Source organism: Dermacentor andersoni, chromosome 6 (genome assembly GCF_023375885.2).
Source record: "Dermacentor andersoni chromosome 6, qqDerAnde1_hic_scaffold, whole genome shotgun sequence".
NCBI classification, from domain to species: domain Eukaryota; kingdom Metazoa; phylum Arthropoda; class Arachnida; order Ixodida; family Ixodidae; genus Dermacentor; species Dermacentor andersoni.
In genome coordinates this window covers 26,855,941-26,861,963 of record NC_092819.1, presented here as the reverse complement: position 1 = coordinate 26,861,963, position 6,023 = coordinate 26,855,941, and positions in this window count along the sequence as shown.

The window sequence follows — 6,023 nt, the reverse complement described above, 5'->3', positions numbered from 1 at the left end:
AAACTGTGACAAATTTTCACAAGGAGTTTCATCTTTTGTGTCAGTCATTTTAAATTTCGGAGCAGCTGAGACAGCTACCTTAAGAGTCTGCAAGTGATGATGGGTAAGCATTTGAGTTTCGGTGAGCATGGCACCAAAATTGTGTGACCGTTGTTCCCGACACAGCCATTCTACAGCCACTCGCTTCGTAAGCATAGAATGCTGAAAGCAAAAGCTATGCATGTGCGAGCATGAACGCAATAGTCGGCCACCAATTTTGATGTATTTATTTCTTTTTTGGAGAGCAATTGCCTTATTCTCTAGGCATCTTCGATTCAAATTAGGGTCTTTCAACAGAGCAATCAACTATGTCACCCAGTGCAGCAAGAAACATTGTGTATGGCAAATGTGTCGTGCAGTGAAGCATCATCTGTAGCAAGGCGAAGCAAATCGACAGCTGTAGAAGCAAACTTGACACTCAAGGTTCCTACCAATGACGAACTTGAGGACCTAGTCGGCCCAGTTTTTTCTAGTTGAGTCGTTGCTATGTGGTGACTGTGTTGTAGCCAATGAATCATTGAATTTACCATTTATTTGAAGATATGGCTAATTAGGCTACAAGTGGGGAAGTACTAATAAAGACCAGTTTTTGTCAATGTGACAAATACAGCGGCAACACCTGGGTTTCAACTCCGTGTGCTCGTCGACCCACGAACCCTATGTGTAGCACTTCTCTTGTGGCCCTTCTCATCCCTGGCCATCCTTTCCCGCCACATCCCGCAACCTGCCTGAATGGCGCACCTCTGACGACAAGCCCATATGTTTCCATTGCTGCCACAGCACTCGTCATTGCCGCAACCAATGGCCAACTCCGTCTCCAACATATAAGAGTGCCTATTTCCCCAACTCTGTACCTACTTCTCCTTATGCTTCTCACCACAATCGTATATACTGTTGCTGGCGCCCCTGCTCTTAATCTTCGCTACGGCTGATTGCTGTTACCGCAATGTCGTCAGTCTCCTTCGCCCTAGCCCCGTCACTTATCATCGGCGTTCATGCCTCCCCATACCCGGCCGGAAAGCTAGGAACTGCAGCTTGTGCTGGTGAAGCTGCAGTGTAGACCTTGCCCTCAAATCCTCTGCCAACGAACCAGAACCTTCTTGAAATTGGCAGTAAAGGCACTGCTGCCACTGTGCTGATTGACACAGGTGCACACCTCTCCATTATGAGCGTTGCCTTCCAACGATGAATTAAAAAGCTCCTTACTCCTGCAGCCATATGCTCCGGGTTACGTGGAAAGGTGTAATGGTTCCAGAACTTGCATTTGGAAATGTGGTTGTTTGCTTGAATTCAGCGGTATTATCAGGGCTCGATAGCAACCAAAGGTCAGTGCGATGCCTTGCACTCACGGGAAGACTACAAATGAAGCTGTGCTGGGCGATATCAACTGGACAAGTTTTGAAGTGAGGGACGCTCAGAGTAAAATTGATTTTGAAGAACGACTGAGGAATATTAAAAAGTAAATGGGTTGCGAGAGTGTTCAAGTATTTGTACAGGAAAAGCATTGACTCACAGTGGAAGAAAAGAACTAGGAAGCTTACCAGCAAGTATGCAACCGCTATAAGCAACATGACAACAAAGAACATCAAATGCAAAGTCGGAGAGGCTGAGACAATCTCCTGGGTGGTGGCAATGGAAAAGAAACCTGCTATGAGTAACTACCCAAGAGGAAAAAACAGAATCGGGAAAGAAACAATTTATGACAACTCAAAGGGAAGCTTTTCGAAGTGAGATCAGGATGTCTTAGAACGCATAGTTATAAAGCGAGGTACACCAAAGAAGAATAAGCTTGTGCTTACTGTGGTAAAGCTAGCGAAATGATGGAACATACTTTATTACAATGTGAAGATATCTATCCAGCTGTGGGTTTAGGTCCCTCTGGTCTCCTTGAAGCCCTTGGGTTCAGGGATAGCAGGGGAAAGTAAACATGTCTGCAATAAAGATTGGCAAGAGTTAAATGGAGGTTTGGTGGCAGAAATGTAGGGAGACCGCAAACGATGGAGGCATATAAAACAGAGTTCTCAGTCGTGGTTCAGAAAGTTTGATGCTGGGAATTTTTTGTGTGTGCGTGTGCGTGTGTTTTTTTTTTTTTCAGAGTGCGGCTCTTGGGTGCCCATTCGCGTGTCGAGCATCGGTGTAACCAGTCGAATGAGTGCAGCAGATGAAAGAACGAACGCGGAGTGCAGCAGGGGATGAAAAAAGTGGTGAGAGCAAAGAGCACGAGGAGGAAAGCAGAGGAGGAGGGTGCAGTGGAAACATGAGGTGAAAAGTGGAGTAGGAGGGTATGGCAAAAGCGTGAGAAGAAAAGCACAGTGCCACGCAAGACACACACTGCAGTGACAATGGCTACGAGATGACACCAGAGTAACACGTGTCGTCTGGGAGGTCTGTCTGCAGCAGCTGCTGTGAATCATGCCCACACGTCGCCCATGCGCCGATTCTCGCTATCTCCGAATTAGAGAAGCAGTCGTGCCAAACTTTGCTCCGCTTGCAATATGCTGCACTAGAAATATTGTCCACGCCAGCCAATATATTGTGAAATGAAAACACATATAGTGCTGCACTCAAATTTCGCATTAGGAAGCATTGTAATCGTCGGTGATGTTTTTAAAAAAATATGCATAGGACATTATGCAAAATAAGAACAAGAACTTCATGGCGCAACCCACCACCCCATTTCAAAGGGGACGCTCAGAGCATCCATCCATGTGTTGATAACCATACACTCTTAAAAAGCTTGCACCCTTTGGAGCTTATGCAACAATAATTGTCGTCTGCCTTGCTTGCGTTTCCTTTCTTGGAACTATGATCTACTTTCTTCTTGAGAATACTAAGTCACGCTGATAATCCGCATGCTGTTCGCAACCTGGAAGTATCATTCTCAAAACGTTAAAGAAAGGAAATGTTTGCAAGATATATGGATGATTATCGTTGTGGGACGGACAAGATAAGCCCCAAAAGGTGCAAACATTTGAAGAGTGTAATTTGCAAAGGGGCCTGGTGAAGGGCCCTTTAATGAGGCCAGCCGTAATTATTTTTCAAAGCTAGAATCGTAGATAAATTTGGTTCGAACGTCCTGTTTTCGTAGCAGTAGGCAGAAGGTAGAGAAGCCATCGTATATCTGAAAATATTTAGTCACCTGATGAAAGTTCCACAAGCACACAACTAGCAACATTGTTGTCCATATCGGCAGGTTCCTAGCCAAAAGTTGCCTCTTTTTCATAATTTTGCTGACATTAAGAAAGTAGTGTATTGACACTTCAGCACTTTCGTCTGGTTGAGGGACATAAGGAATGCAACACTAGTCCTCATATTTTCCTATGCCGCGACATTGCCAACAAAAAACTTTACACTTTCTAATCGTACACTACGCAGCATACCCCATACCCGCAATGGTTTCAGAATGTGTTTTGAGGTACGTCCACCATGCAGCGTCTGTTTCACACACAGATTTACACACAAACTATAAAATATGGAAAGATGTAGAAATGTATTGTTCTACTATAACTACAGGGACAGTAATGTTGTATTTAAGGCTAGGGCAGGCTGTTTTAAAAGGGAGGTTATAAGAAAAGGAGGTTTGCCCAAGAAATTCTGTGTAGCATGCAAAAATACCGAGGAGACTAAGTGCATACACTCTACAAAAAAAGTTTGCACCCATTTGCGGTTACCTTGTTCCCAAACAATCATTGTCATCTATTTTGCGTGCCTTTCCTCTCTTTAACATTGTGTGACCAGGATTTTCGAACCACAAATGCAATGCTCATTATCTAGTGCAACATAGCACTCTTGGCAGTAAAACTGCGAGTGCAGAGTTTTCAAGAAAGGAAATGCAAGCAAGACTGATGAACACTATTGTTTGGGGTCAAGATACGCTCCTAAGGAGATGAACTTTTTTTTGGAGTGAATACATATCCAAATACATACGTGAATACATATCCACCAAAGATAATCGTCATCTGTGTTGCTTGTGCTTCCTTGAAAACTCTGCGCTCGCTACTTCCCTTTAAAGAATGCTGTCATGCTGATAACGTGCACGCCATTCGTGACCTGGAAGTATTGGCCACGCAGCATTAAAGAAAGGGAAGGCATGCCAGACAGACAGATGATGATTTATCATTCGGGGGCAAGATAAGCCCCAAAGGGTGTGCATTTTTTTAGTGCTCATCTTGTTGGAATGTCAGAATACAATCCAAAAGAGGAGTTTACATGCTTTGGGGTGTATTTATGTCCCACAGCAAGAGTTATAGTGTGTCTGGTATTCTGGCATACACAAGAGCATTCGCCAAATGCTGGACTACCAGATGCTGGCAGCGACTTCTTGCGATACTTTAGTTATCCACAATGCCTTAAAGAGTTATTTTTGTGTTCCACAAATGTTCGTGCGCAAAAAACAAAAACACTTAAAAAGCCAATGTGTTCACGATCATGCTGCAGCCGAAATTTAACACCAGCAGCAAAGTAGGATACACTTGGTTCCTGCAATAATAACTCTCATGCTTTCTGGTTGTGCTCTGCACCATCGTGTGACGCCACCAATTTCGCCGCTCACATTTAAGCCTCCGCTGATCTGGTGATTCGCTTGCATATACCAAAATACTGGACACGCTGAAACTGTCTAATAATTGTCATCTATCTTGCATGCCTTCCCTTCAGCGCTGTGCACCCGATACCTCCAGGTCACAAACAGTATGCGTGTTATAAGTGTGAGATCGCATTCTTGACAGGAAAGCAGTGAGTGCATTTTCAAGAAAGGAAACGCAAGTCGGAGGACGATCATTGTTTTGGTGATAAGATATGCTCTAGAGGTTACTAACTTCTTTTATAGTGTAGATACAATAATGTGGTCAGTCTCCTTGAAGCTTTGGGGATTAATAGCAGTAATGAATGGGTAATCATTAGTGCAGCAAACATAAGGACATGTGAAATATTCGTACTAATGCATAAGTAGATAATGTATTAGTCTCAGAATGCTATAATTATGGATTTATAATAGACATCAAGGGGAGTTGCAGCTGTCGCATACCTAACGATAGTAAAGTTGCATATAACTTTACCCCATTCAAAGGGGAATTCACTTATCATCATCACTTGCACTAATACAGGTGATGCACAGGTTAAGCTTAAGCAACCAAAACTATTTTCTTTGACATGAAATGGCAAAGCTGTGTTTTGTGCAAAATTTTTGGCAATACAATGAGTGACCTTTTAAGCTTTCTTTGCCTACCTTCTTTACGTTTGGTGACAGTCATCGTTTCTTGCCTGGTACTTTTGAGATAATTTGAGACAAAGTGAAGCAGGACTGTGTGTTTGTACATAACGTGTGTCCAGGCAGAATACAAATAGGTAACCCATAACCATTGGGTTCCTACACAAGATGAAAATAATGAGGGAATTATATATTTCGAAGATAGCTTGAGGCATATTTGGGGTAATGGGAAGGAAGATGGGGTTAAGTGTGGCTCACTATGTGAAGCTCCATAGCGAGTTACGCGTCTCTATGGACTGCCTATGGCCGGATCCAGTCCTCGAACGAAATCAGCTTCTTAAGCTGGTACTTTTTCTGAAATGTCCTTAGTTCTTCATATTCCAACACTCAAGTGATAAACACTCAAGAGTTACCTCCAGTGTACATGCACAGCATTTCACCTGCGAAGGCGATTGCAGTTGGTCTTCCTTCAAAAGATGTCAATAAAGACAAGTGTATACATTGTATTTCATTGCATATATTTAAACACAGTATGAAGGCTCTGCTTAACAGAGATTCCAATATGTGTGTTGGATCTGCATGGTTTTTATGTACTTGATGCAGACCAACAGATCTTTTTGCTTCTTTTGTGTGTGACTGCCAAGTAAATTTGCATGTTTAAGTTTAACAATGTTTTAGCATTAAGTTTACTAGGCATGCAAATATATGTTACACTTCAGACCAAATTACTCATAGTCATGACAGATTTTCTACATTTCAGTCCAGGACACAGAGA